Genomic DNA, 14,792 nt, shown 5'->3' on the forward strand with positions numbered 1-14,792 from the left:
TGTTGAGTGCACATCTTGGCCAGGACTTCAGAGATACTCGCAGAGGGAACTTTTTATTTGTCTGACGTGGACTCGTGAAAATCTTTGTATTTAAACGTTTCAGCGAATGAATGGATGCACTACTCCTTACTACCTATTGTGGAAACAGCATCGTCCTGAGGAATAAATCCTAATTATCCAAACAGTCTAGAGACTGCACAGACAGTAGTTACACTTCTGAAGGTGGGTTATGTGTTTGCTGGGTCGTGGACTTCTAACCTCATTGTGGATCAAATCCTTGTCTTGGCCCTGTCAAAGTTGTCATCAAGTTCAGCACTCCATGCTGCTGCCATAGCTGGGCGAGTTTAATAGCCGTGGCTCTGAGCCAGGACATGGAGGAGCTCTGGCACGGCTGGAGGCCCATGAATCGATGCCGCTACAGTATTAGTGGTCACAAAGCTGAACCCCTGCAACAAGGCCTGACCTATTACATAAGAAATAGCAGCCAATAGAGCAATTCATTAAACTTTATACATGTATTTGTATTTTCCCCTGAGCTATAGCTGCTTGGACAGTGGATGGGGATTCTGTTGCGTTTAACCTTGGTATGTCTTGTGTAAATGAGTGAGGTACAAAAGAAAGCCGGAGTACCACGTAGGAGTAGGATGTGCAACGTATCTTTCAGTGATGTGGTGCATTTTCTGAATGAGGCAATCAGATCATTACAGTAGTTCAGGTTTGAGTCACCAGGCCTCTCTTAACACAGCCCGCGCCGTAGCATGAAGCCAGCGATAAGCCTAATGCAACGCTGCGAGGTGAATAAATACTCCTTTTGATTTAACCTGCGCCGAGCTCTTCTTCTAGCACGCGATCGCTCCCGCCTGCCTTGCGTTGCCGTGGCAACCGGCGGTCAGGCTGAGCTCAGCTGAGTGCAGTTTTGGTCTTGAGAAAACCACAAACAAAAGAACAAACACAAACTGCTCTCCCAAAGCTGTCGTGAGAAAATACAGGGGGGGGGGGTACTGATAGCACCCCTTGTGGTGTTGCGCGTATGCAAATGAACTTGCTCGGGCGAAGTCTCAGCTGCATCCATCATCCGCATCCCGTGCTATTTCATTGTGTCGGCGCGCGTGGTGCGCAATTAAATTGTGTACCTCACAGAATGTACGAGGGTGTCAGGAGATTATTGCTGTAAAATCTTTCAAATAAATCACCTTGGATCTAATTACATCACATCACTGCCATTAAGCCTCTGACATTTCCTTTATTCTTTAATGGGAGCATAATGAAAGGCTAACATAAAATTCAACGTGCTTCTACCCAGATGATAATCGACTAAACGGGTAATTATGATTTAACCGGATGACTGTGAGCTGTGAGGGCTCGGGGGTGACCTGCACGCCTGATGATTGTTCTTGTAAAAGCACATCATGTGCATTGCGGCCCGGCCTCCATTGAGCTGTCGGGAGCCGTGGGGGATATGCAGCCCTGTCAGCCCGCCTGCCCACCTCCACCGTCCGTAGGATCGATCACACCGCCGCCACCTCGTAGAGAAACCCAACCGCCGCAGCTCCTCCAATTACCGCTGATAGGCCACATCCCTCTATCAGGGTGGATGTCAGGGCCATACGGCACCTTTCAGAGCCAGGGAAAGAAAGAGAGTGAAAGGATAGAGTGGCGAGCTGGAAGTGGAAAGAAGGGCAGAGAGAGAAAGACAGAGCAAGAAGGGATGCGATGACAAGCGCACGCAGCTGTTGAAGCCTTCCATGTTGAACTTTGCCAAGACGGATGCTGAACTTAGACCCGCGGTGCATTATTAATATTGACCACTTACACGAGAATAAAGAAGCATTTACTCACCAACTGACATGCCTGAATTAATCATAGAGCCATACTCAAAAGACAAGATGAATTCTCTTTCATGGCAAACCTGGCAATTTCACCTAAATGACAGACGACTGCAGAATAAAAAAAAGGCCACCAGCTCTGTCATTATCTCAGGTATTATCTAACGCACCAGCAAAGCAACAGAAGAGGTCACTCTTTTTGTTTAGGCAGTTTCCATTCACTAAAATGGTCTACATTTTGGTCTCATGCATGAAGGGAGATCGTCAGCGATTGGATTATTCTATGTCTGAGGCATTTCTGCAGTGGAAATCAGCAATGGCTTCACTCTCCACAGACAAACATATATAAATAAAATGGAGTTTTCATTGTGAATCCTGCAAAAATTAATCATTGGCCTCTGCTTTCACAGTGGTTGCCTTTTCTTGCCTTAGGCGAAACATATACTGTGTATTGTTGTGGGTCCATGTACCTTAACATTATGTGTGTGCATTCCCCATTTCTGTCCTACACATGGCTCCCAGTGGGTCCATCAGATTGACGCTGAATTGAAAAGGATTGTCCCTGCAGGGTTCCTGCAGCTTATATAGAAAATCTTGCAGCAGTCAGTAAATATAGAAACCTGAATCCCATGCTTAAAGAAAGGAGCATCTACACTGACGCTGTATCTCCATGTTTTTCCATTTTTTTATGTTAATTTCGTCTCATCTGCATATTAGATTTTTTTTCTTACATTAAAAGTCCTTGATGACTGACGCATTAGGGAGGCAAAAATAGCAGCATGTGTGACGGAGAGTGCACGTCCACCTCTATTTTGATGCGCTACATTAGAAGGTTTGATGTCAATCAATACCAGCACCGTCTTGGTTTTCTCTCCTTGCTCTCTCCAGCCAGTTCCCCATCTTCAACGTTTTCCTGCCTTCATCCATCACTGTCCAATGCACAGACTGACGTGGTCACAGTGGTCAGCCCACGTTAGAGCCTCCACAGCCTGGTGCGCCGCATGAGCTCGTCTGAAAGAGCACGCCCACGCACACAGACTGCGTGTGTGTGTGTGTGTGTTTCACTGTTTGGTGTCAGGTCGTAGCGCAGAACATGACAGAACGGTGGTTGAACAGTGTTAGATCCAGCTGCTACAGTCGGGGGTTTGTGCTCCTGGAGGAGTTTAGGAGTGCATTGCGGATTTTTTTTAGAATGCACCAAGTGCATCACTCTTGCTGAGCAAAATGCTTCCACGATGTGAGTTCTGCAACAGCTAAGACGAAACTGAAACTATACTACAAATATTTTGCTTACCAATGTAAAAAGAGCATCATTTGCAAGTGCTTGTAGTCATATGTGTGTTTTTGGCACTTACATCAGTTCTGCAGTTCCCACTATGTTCTCGGGTATGGGTACTCTAAAGGGACAACAGGATTATTTCATGACTTCTGCTTTTATTTAATTTATTTATTTATTTATTTTAATGTGATCCAAAAGCACTATTTTCAGAAACCATTCAGGGCCGCCCGACCAGATGCGATGAGAACAAATAAAGACATTCCGTGCTCAGACTATCCCTTTCACGGTCTCAATTACGCCTGCAGATGTGCATTTCAGGCAGCCATTCTCTTTGTCCCTGGAGGTGTTTTGGTCAGAGATGCTGCCAGTCAATCAGATCTAGCTTGTGAATATGTGGTTTCAGAAAATAAGCTCCAATAACAATAACAGACATTTTCCTGTACAGTAAACAGACATGCAGGTGCGGAGGCTTTGGAGTAAATAATGGAGCTTTTAAAGCGCCTTAATGGCATTGGTCTGAGATGAAAACTGTCAGCATGCCTTTGCTGTTACGGTATCATACCTACTATCAGCGGTAAATCTGCGTTCATCGTAGTAACCATAGCTACGTAGTACGAAGGGCATATTTTGGGTTAGTGCCTGGATTTATCTTTAACCCCTGATGAGCAGTCACACAGCTTGAGATCCCGGGCCTCCTTTGGCTGCTCCTCTGCATAAGCCTATAATTATCGTCGCTCGACATATTTCAGATCTTACCTGCTTTTGAATCATTTTTTAAATCATTTTTTCATATTGATTCACTGACTTATCTGATCACATCATAGCCTATGCTGCATTATTTTAGGTTCTTGTTCGAGTTATTCCACGTAGTTTTAACTTTTCATTCACATTGTATGTACATATATATATATCCTTCCTTTGTTGGCCCGATACCACTATGGCGGAACAGATGTACGTATTAGTGATACTACACAAACAACCCGGACACAAAGCAGCATTGGCGCTACAGTGATATATTGTTCCCTGTCATGCAGGAGCTGCAGGTTTGCAGTCTTTCATCTCCATCACTTCAAAGCACATGGAGCAAGAGGGCGCATGTTTGGGTGCGATGAGATGGGATTGTGTCGGGTCCAAGAGAAACATATAAATACACCTGATACGAATTAGATTTCTTGGTTTCTTCTGTATGTTTACTCTTGTACATTGGAGCGGCTAATTAAGTAGACAGCAGTTTGATTTAGAGTCAATAACTTTAAGCTTGTTAAATTAGGAATACCTAACAGACTACATGACATACATGACAGAGGTGTGCAGATATTGAGTCTGGTCTTCATTGCTTCTCCACACGTAGCTCCACATTTATTCCTTTGTTGTTACTTTGAGCATATCCTAAATCCTAAGGCTCATTCCAATATCGGTGCGTCAGATGGACGTACAGAAGGGGCATTCCCCATGGTTTTGAGATAATTGCAACCCTCCCCCTCTTATGACAACCCCATTGAATTTAGATTAAGCCAATAATAAACCTGCAACACAGCATGCCCTCTGGACTGCATCCTGTCAATTGGCTGTTAATGTGGCCGACCCTTGCCTCAGTCTTTCCTCCCGTGGCATCAGCTGGTCTCCCTCCACAACCACAGCATCTCCCCACAGGCGAGCACCACCGCCACCGTGGCGGATGAGGCCGACCAAGAAAGCTTCATCAATAATGGAGAGCGGTAGCTGGGGGAGTCGTGCGGAGGAATTGCGGCGGTGAGGAGTGAGAAGTGCAGCTGGCGTGTTTGTCTCTTTTGCTCCAAATGGACGTTTTTGAAATGACGCTCCCCAGAGGCCATGCATAAGAGGAAGGCAGCTATTTATAGCCGACCGGCTGAATAAGTTGACAGATTGCTGTTTAGCTACATGCGCCTCGCCATATTTTACTTCTTAATGGATATTTCTCATGTCATCGTTTCCCCAGGGAGCAGGAAAACTAAGCTAATTAGCAACGCAGGAAAATATAGAAATATATATGCTTTTTCTCATTTCTTTAAGGTGTTGCATGTGGATGCGGTGCTGTATGAAGTATCTGTGAGGCTGTACCCCTAAAAAGACACACCCCATGATGGCAAAAAAAAACAAACAAGGTCTCATCAGTTTCCTGTCTGTCCAGTGGCGTGTAACTTAACCTAGGAATAGACACACACAATGATTATTCCTCCTGACAGCTGTCCAGATGCAAACAGAAAATCTGTCACAGAGCCACTGAGAATGACCCAGTAGCTGTTATAGTATGGCAACGTCTCCTCCCAGCTGCCATCCTGCTCATTCCCTTTCTTCAATACCCTCATTGTGTTGGGAAGAGGAGGCCCATTCTTACTCACATCTCTCGTGCTCTTGTTTCTCCAGGGGCCAGCCCTGAGGACGTGAAGCGTTTGGGAGAGTTTGGGTGTCACCTGTGGCACAGATTCCTCGGCGTTTGACCACGTTCAGCTGCGGGCACCTCGGCTCTCCAAAAGGCACCAATTAAGGGGCAGGCCTGATCAAAGGGCTGTGACAGTATCGGACGGTACAGACGCAAGGAGGAAGGGAATACGCTGGAGGAGGAGCCTGTAGTCGCCGGGGACGGGCAGATTTCTGCTTGTGAGTATCATATTGTTTTCATTGTTGACATTTTTTTTTTTGCTCATAACCAGAATTACCATAAATAGGAGATATTGATTTCTTTGTTTTTGTTTGTTAGAAGCAGTGCAAATATATCCAAATGTTTTTATTTATTTATTTTTTTAATATACCAGGATACTATTATCTGCATAGAGACAGGTACAGAAAATAACAGAAAATATTGCTTTGTCAATTACGTCCTCTCATGAACAAACACATCAGCAGCCTTCTTTCTTTTTTTTTTCTTTTTTTTTAACAGGAAAGCTAAATTTAAAACTCTACGCAGGGAAGCAGGTGATAGCAGCACCACCGACTATCTTTCTTAGCCTCAGTCGTCTCACTCAATCATGGCTGTCTTTCTTCTTTCTGTCTTGCTACCTGTCCAATAGATGTTACATTTTCACCAGGAAATCCAGCAGAGGAATTAGGTAGAGGACAGGGGCAAAATGATCTGACAGATCCACTTACCTCCGCTGTCTACGATCCCACTGGCCTCTGATATTATTAGAGGTTGATATATAAGTAGGCTCAGAGCCGGGGAGCGGGAGCCGGTTGGGGAGGGGAGTAAAATGGGCAAGGTAAGGTGCGAGCGCCCGAGAGCCAGTGTTGCTGATGACAAAGCCGAGGAAATAATCTGAAGGTGTGGAGGCACCAAATGATTAGATAGAGAGGTGGAGGAGAGGAGACAGACCGAACCACGTCTGGCTGTTAAATCGCCAGTAAGCTCTGTTTTCTCCTCACTACCGCTAACAAAGAATATATTGGGATTTCTTACTGTCAAGCCGAGGGTAAGATGGATCTCAAGTTTATATTCTCATATTGCCTTTTGCGCAGTGCAAACAAACATGGCTGATATACGGCCGGTCAGAAAGCAGATCTATAGGGCTTGCATAAGCCACAGAGTCCCAGGATCACACCGCGGGTCGATAGCAGAGCTTCACGCTGCGGCAAATATTAAACTCTAATGCCAGATATTCAGATGGAATGTTTGCCTCCAAATAGAGGTATCTGAAGTTAGAAAAAAAGAGGTCCACTGCTCTCAGAAATGAAAATTATTCTTTTGTTGAACGGCAGCACATAAGCATAGTTTTTTAGACGTACTTTTGACAGCACACAAAACAAATTGCTCTCTGCAGTGTTCCGTGCGGCCAATCATAGCCACCACTTAAGTCCTACTAACTTTGATGAACAATGACTTAGCCACAAGAGGTTATACATGAATGTAGCCGATAAAATTCTTCTTGGAGATTTCTTGAGTTCCCTCATGCATTGGAGTCATATTCTTTGGAAAAGCTCAAACATTTGTATGTGTCTTACATGTGCACCTCTATCACTCTGCAACCATAGTAAATTCCCGTATACCTGTGACTAAAAATACTGATATGCAGTAAGCAACATACCGTACCTGGATTTGATGTGAAAACTCTTTTGCACAGGGTAATTCAATGTCATTTCAAAATCTCTAAGTTGCTGGATCAGAATCACATCTTTGGTTTCGACGTTTGTCCCCATATTAATGTTGAAGCTGAAGGCCATGTTGGTAAAGTTGCTCCTCCCTACATGTTGGTAAATGTACGTCGCGGACCCATTCAGCTGAGTTGAGCATTGCTCATCCAGACAACTGGTGACACGTACTGCATATTCTGTATATGATAATTTCTTTCTAGGTTCCCCAGCATAATCGGGTTTTGTTAAGATCAGGATAAGGGCTCAACCAGGTTTCTAAAATTGGGATCTGACATTCATATCGAGGCTTGAAGGTTTTTAGTGTCATTCCAAGACATGAGGTATACAAAAGAAAATGAAACCAGTTATGTTGTGAAAAGAGATATGCACAAACACAAAATTTAAAATCTGTTTTTTTAAGAAGGACACATTCGCCATCTGTTTTTAGTTTGTGTGATGATTGACTTTGGTGATCTCCAAAGAGGTCACAGAAGACAGTAAAATCAAAATTTGTCTCTAACTAACTACTACTCTAACTACTGCTCACAAACAGGCAGCCAAATGGGATGTTCTTCTGGTCTTATATTAACCACACTGAAGGTGTGTGCTGGAAGGAGGCAGAGCAGATTTTGCGTGAGCTCCAACTGTGTAATAAAAGAGGCGCACCGATCTTCGGCTGCAGGAAACATGAAAATGATCAAAGATGGTTTCACAGTAGTTAACTGCAGCATCTCACAGCTGCGAATGCTTAAAAAAACACAATTAGTTTTACAGGACCATGTGTAAATGCTACTGTTGCTCTGCATAAATGCTGCTGCATTCAATGTTCCTACAGACCCCCTCATATCACATAGGTGTCAGGAAAACTGTTGGCTCGCGCGTGGCTCTAACATGTGAAACTGGCTTTGTCCCATAACATCGCTGTGGTTTTATTTACAGTCTCATAGCGAAGAGCATACGTTACGTAATAATTTAGACACTACAAACCTCTTTAATTGGAATGAGCTGAGTTAGCACTGACTAATCAACATAGCAGCCTCCCCTCAAGGATTTATAGATGGCCATGATTGCTGCCAGGGTGAAATTAACTCTTTCAGCCTGCAGGGAAATGTTGACTGAAAGACTGACTGATACACACACACACACAGAACCGGGCAAATACTTGCACACACACACACACACACACACACACACACATGCACACATCCACATATATGCAGATGAGACTTGTCTGTTCCTTCTGGCTGTCTCTGTAGAGCTGTCACACATGCTGCTTCTTGGAGCACCAGGAGGCCGGGGTTGACTTGAATTAAACTGAGAGGATGTCCTTTCCAGATCTGCAGAGGGCCACAGAGACACATCCGCCCCCAGAGACAGAAAGAGAGAGAGAGAGAGGGAGAGAAAGAGAGAAAGAGATGAATGGAGGAAGGGGGGAGGTTGGGGATGAGGTGGAGAAGAGTAGGAAGTTAATAAAAAAAAGAGGCAGGGAGAAATTGCCTGTGAGAGAGAGGGGTGGAAAATGATGTGGAGAAGGAGGGCACCAGAATGAGAAGGAGGGAAGGAAGATATAAAATTGTGTGAGTGTGTGTGTGTGTGTTCATGACAGAGTTTGGCAGAGAGAGGGTGAGAGAGAAAGCTTGGAGGAGCTCAGTCGGCCAGACACGCATAATATAATTCCTTTTCCTTCCACTCCGGCCAGCACCGGATGAAATCATATAGAGGCTGATAAAGGCACAGATTCATAATGAAGTTAAATACCTGCTTGATGTGATGAGATTATTAACCAGATTCACCCCTCAGATTTTATACATATATTTTTAATTTCACCCCACAAATTTAAAGAGAGTCTCAGTTCCCAGGTGAAATCTCATGTATGTATGTATCTTTATGTTTACCGCAGTTGCATGGTCATCCTACTATTGCACATGCTTGAAACAAAAATAAATGAATATTTCAACCTGTGCATTATTTGAATAGTTTAATATTGAATGCAAAATAATGATAATAATGTGTATTTATAAATAACACTAGGCCGAGTTTAATATAGAACACATACACATATAGTACGTAGGACGTCCCTACTAAATCTCTCCATCAGTTCAGGGGTCCATGGCATGAAAAATGACTGAAGACTTCTGATCTAAAATATCACATCTACAATGTGGTACCTGTCTGAAATGGTATGATACTGGCTCAGTGTGCTATGCCACGATATATATATATCACTTGGTGCCTGCTATGTGTGTAAAAACAGTTCGGGGTTTAGCCTCAGTCCTTCTCAGAGCTAGACTTGTCAGATTAATCTAAGAGGTACAGTGTACCAGTGTTTAGAAAGCTGCGGAGCATATTTAAAACAGGCCAACATTTTCAACATCCTTCCTCCAGGCATTGTTATTAACAGTAAGTCTAACCTAGAGCCCTGTGTCTCCTCCTTGCCCTGGATGATAAACACGCTGGAGACTAAGGCTTTAGTAGAACAAGAAAGTGGAACATAAATTATTGAGAATATGCTCCACGCCCTCCCCTCAAAAAAGTACCAATTGTGTTTTCCACTTATTTCTACAAACTAGGCGATCCCTGAACCCCCTGCCTGGATTTCGGCGTCATGATGCAGGGTGAGCTTGTTACTCTTAATACAGTGAAGGCATTGCTCATCATTATTGCTCTACCAAATCTACTGTAAGCCCTTTTGCGGCCTTTGTGGTGCAGTCTCTTTGTTCTTTAATGACATAAACCTGCTTTGCAGAAATTCTACAGCGTGCATTTTCTCATTTGAATCTCAGGGCATTAGCTGCTGAATCATCCTCAGATTAATGATGCAATTCCAAACATCACACACAATCATTGCATGCGATTACATACGTAGAGGGGGAATGAGCAGTTCAGGAGATAACACACACATTTGGTGGTTTTAGGAAGCCCATAAACGCATCACCACGCACCACTGTTTTCCCTCATATAATTACATTCGTGCCCGTGGAATTTTTCAGTAGTCTTAATTCATACGAGCTTCCAAACAAACGGCTGATCTAAAAATGGTTCATTCAGTCGTAGTGAATAAGCATGAAAATGCTTTGTAGTGTCATTTTTATGCTTTTTAAGTTTATCTTAGTCATACATGTTTTTATCGACTAAACCAGGCCATTCAACAATAGAACTGCTGTATCTTCAGGAGGAATAGTTATTTTTCGCAATGTGAATTACAAAAATAAAACTAAATTGTTCTGCATTAAGTTCTTTCACGAACCGCTGAAAGATTTGAGCGCAACAGCAGCTTCCAACAGCTGTGAACTGTGATGTAATATGTCGAGCACATGCACAAGGACAGATTTCTCAGATGTGGATAATGTTGTATTGTAATGTTAGAAGGAGTAAAGAGTGTTGTGCTGTGATGCAACTCTTTGCAATTCCATTGTTATCATGTGGAATGACACTTAGCGTTCCCCTCTTAAAGTCTGAATTATTCAGTGCACAGCAAACTGGGTTTGGAGTGTAAAGCATTCATAGTAGAGTTGCATAGCACACTGACTGGCACCACCGCGTATGATGCATTTAAACACAATACCAAATTGTGATGAGATACTTTTTTGCGAACAGTAGGCTAAAAAAAAAATGCACGGTAGATCGAGTTCAGCATTTGAACAACTCCATTCCACATAAACCAACGTGACCCAAATAACTGGCTCACTCTCTCAGACATTTTGGGGATTTTTGCAGCGCTATACAGTACCTGCACACACTGAGCTGCTGCAAGATTAGATAACTAGGTCTGCTCCTAGACTCAGCGAGTTCCTGGGGAATTGTGGAAGCTGCTGTTGAGTTGTCTGATGAAACCCACACATATGCGGGCAACATAGAGCCGCATGCACTCGCACAAAAACACAAGCGCACGCATAAATGCGTCTGCTTGCAGGGTGTCCTCGAGGCTTTTAAAGAACTAAAATAACCCTGAAGCCCATCAGACCACATCAGTGTATAAATGTGTACATGTGTGAGTCATTAGACAGCACCAGTGGGCAGGGCAAAGGCCTAGAATAAAGCACAACTCCCAAGATTTGCCCCATCTCCTTTGGGAAACAAAAACTCGGAGGCAGTCTTTAGATTGCTCTGTTTTCCTACCCAGCTTATGGCCACTGTGAATAGTGTTAAGTGGACTGAAATGATTAATCCTGGCAGGTGAAAGCGGTTCCAGTCCTGGTAGGGCTTTTACTGTTCTTAGTTTTTAATATTTTGAGCAACTCCAAGGTTTTCAGCATTTTAACCAAGAATAAGTTGGGTTTGAATCTAAACTATCAGATACTAGTTGTCTCTGAACAGGATTCAAGGCTGCATCAGCTTTGTGAGGGGGCATATATTGACCCCAAGACAAAAAAGAAAAGAAGCAAGTAGAAGAGAGTTGCCTGGTTGACCTCACTAACATCAATATACACACCTGCTATGTTTTTTGGCAGCATCTCAAAGGGAGAGTTGACAAAAGGTTTGATTTAGCCAGAGTTTGGGCATCTTCCCAACTGGGCGACCGGTGCTGCTGTCGAAATGTTTCGGCTTGCTACTGGGTGATTGGTTATATGGTTTCCGAACCAAAACTGGAACACAAAGAAGAACCTAATTTGTTTTCTGTTGGGTTTAAAGGCCCTATGAGAGGAACAGATGATACTGTCACGCATTTATGTAGGTAACTATTCAATTGAGACATTGTAGGCGGAGCAGTTCTATTATCATTTATCAATTATCAATTATCAATTGGACTGCCAATTTTATTTAGAAAATGATATTTGTAGAAAAAAAAACAAACAAAAAACAGATACGAAACAGGCCAAAGTGGGATAATCTGTGTTTTAAACATGCAACAAGTCCTCTTTACTAAATAGGATTAGATTTAGTAGTATATCCATTTTCCAAATAAGGTTCTAAAAATACTCAGGGTCAAGGGAAACATTGCCATCAGGTGATTACAATTCCTGTAGCCAATTCCACATCAAGATCATAGACCAATTTAACTTTCACCCCAGATTAGTTTAATGTTAGGACGTTTCACGGAAGTAAAAACCTGGCACTCCACTCTCTGGCTCAGAACCATTCCCATGGCAACAGCACATAGATCATAATGTGTGGTTTTCCTATAATGTTATGGACCAATCAATAAGAAAAGAAAAAGTATTCACAAACTGTATTAAGTTAGAAAAAGAGACCTGACTGACCACTTTGTAGAACTGCTGACCCCTACCACATTAACAGACTTTCTGTTCAGCTGCAGGGCTGCACTGTGCTGACATTTTACGCTGCTGGAACAGTTTTTCTTATTGCTACAGTAATCAGTGACATTTCACAGTAAAATATCTGCTCAAAGTCAAACATTTCCTGTGGGAGTGAGAGCTAAGACATATAAGTTGATTGAGTGGTCAGCTATTTATTTTTTTTTTTCCTAATGGAAACTGAGCCTTTATTTACGCAGAGTGCTATAGCGCTTCCGATCAGAAACATTTATTTTTTATGTCTGTAATTTTACTGCACCCCTGCTGAGATCAGTCGCTGTAATTTTGCAGATATTTCCGGCCACCATTGCAGTGATGTGTTTTTTTTTTTTTCTAGTTTTGTCAGATTCATATTACAGCATCTGCAGAATGTGTGTAGATGCACAAGCGAAGAAACAAATAAATGGTTACACCTAGATTAATGTTTGCTCACTAATTTTATTTCAGAAGGCGATCAAAGCCTGGTTTATAGTGAATAATCCAAAAGGTGTTTAGAAAGACAAGTAGACTTGACTTTAAAAAGGAAACTGGGCTTGATAATGAATAGTAATGTTTGAATGTTCTCAGCTTGCCAACCGAGACAAAGCAAACACACACACAAACGCACTCTTCCTGCTTGTAAAGTGGTTAAGACGTAAACACACGCATGCACATAAAACATAAGCAATTTGCATGTGGACGCTTTGTGAAGTTGATTCCTCATGTCGGATTACCATATGAGTACAGGGATGTATCCATATGTCTGAGTGTGTCCTGAGTTTTCCGTTTGACCTCAACTCAGAGCTGCATACAGATCTGTCTGTGTCAGTCCCAAATGGACAAAGAGGGTAATCAATAGCAAGTCGGTGAAAATCCTCTCTGGTGCCCAATCAGAAGCAACAGCACTAGAGGGAGAAAGGGTCATTTCTGCGCCCACTGGTACCTCTAAACGCTGAGAACAAATTGAGCATGAGAAAGGCAAGAAAAGCACATCCTACTCAAAATCCCATTAAGGGCCTGCTCAGCAAATTTGCAGAGTGGAATACAATGCTTTTTGTTGAAACAGTATTGCTGCTGGTTGTGGCCATTCATCACATTTGAGATTTTATTCTTGTCTGCAAACAAATACTCATCAAGTTATTTTGTGACAAAGACAGGAAGCATGTGAAAACTGAATATGAAACTACACTAGATAACGCGTTGAGAACAAATCCGCTTGCTCATGACTATGATTTATGACTCAACAGGCGATTTGGGATAAGATTAAATGATTACATGATGACAACAAGATGAATGATTGAGCTAAGCCAGTGACCTTTCCTCTAACTTATTTGTTATACCCCACCCATCCAACTGGAAATCCCTTTTAAAGGTTAAAGAGCTAGAGGGATCAGTCAAACTTCAGTGCATTCATCACACGTATAATCATGTGCCAACTCCGAGAGGTCATAAACGAACAGTAGTTTCATTAACCTGTTCACCTATATTTCAGCATAAATAAAGGTGATTTTCAAAAGAGCAATGCTTCACTAAAGGTTGAATATCTTAAGGCACATCGACGTGTTTCTTTTGTGTAATACGTTTCCATCAGCTTGATGGAAACACGTCCAGTCTAATTTTTGAGAGTTTTTTAAACATTTCAAAAGTCTACTTCAGATTCAGTTGACAGTTATACAGAAACACGCATTTTATGCATTAACATGAGCTAAGGGATTCACTGAGCAGTATTACGAGCATTTAACCTAGAGGGATTTTGGGAGGCTAATGTAGGCTTTGATTTGTGCAACCAGCCGACAAGCAGTGCAAGAAGGCACTGGCAAAGAACACTGAGTGAATGCAGCTCAGCTACCACCTGACTGTGGCTCAGTCCCATCCATATCCTCAGCTCCAACCATTCTTTCCTGGAGACTTTACAGCTGGATGGCCTAATTGGAACCATTTCCACATATAATGCAGTGGCCCCAAGGGGCCTCATTATAGATACGAGGCCGACCTACCTCATCTATTCTTCAGCCACCTCCTCGTGAGGGCCCTTTGGTTCAGTCCAGTGAAAGATACAGTAGGATTTCTTTCATCCTTACTAAACCAAACACCATGGCTGTCGGATTTGTCAATATATGATACAGACATGTACTACAAAATTGATTCAGATACAGCATACAAATATTCCTGCTTACTAAGCATTGCTACTTTAAGAAATTTACAAGGAGGTGTTTTGCCCTCGAAACCACATCAAGTTCCCCAACCACTGATTTTTTGGGGCAGACAGTCGGTCTCCAATCGCTTTGTGGAGGACTGATTTAAACAATCGTGACGTCACCCATTGGATTGTGCACCTCAAAAATGAAGCCCAAAGTGGGCGGA

At 42.7% G+C, this 14,792-nt stretch overlaps 1 protein-coding gene across 4 annotated transcripts in view; it reads left to right on the forward strand.

Moving 5' to 3' along the window:
• The window catches only part of b3gat1a (beta-1,3-glucuronyltransferase 1 (glucuronosyltransferase P) a), a 70,287-nt gene that overhangs the window by 27,055 nt on the left and 28,440 nt on the right, over positions 1-14,792 (forward strand). For all 4 annotated transcript variants that reach the window (XM_047594257.1, XM_047594256.1, XM_047594259.1 and 1 more), the window contains exon 2: positions 5,494-5,727. The gene's annotated coding sequence lies outside the window, so the exon portion shown is untranslated. The remainder of the gene's footprint in view (positions 1-5,493; positions 5,728-14,792) is intronic.

Source organism: Mugil cephalus, chromosome 9, assembly GCF_022458985.1.
Source record: "Mugil cephalus isolate CIBA_MC_2020 chromosome 9, CIBA_Mcephalus_1.1, whole genome shotgun sequence".
NCBI lineage: Eukaryota > Metazoa > Chordata > Actinopteri > Mugiliformes > Mugilidae > Mugil > Mugil cephalus.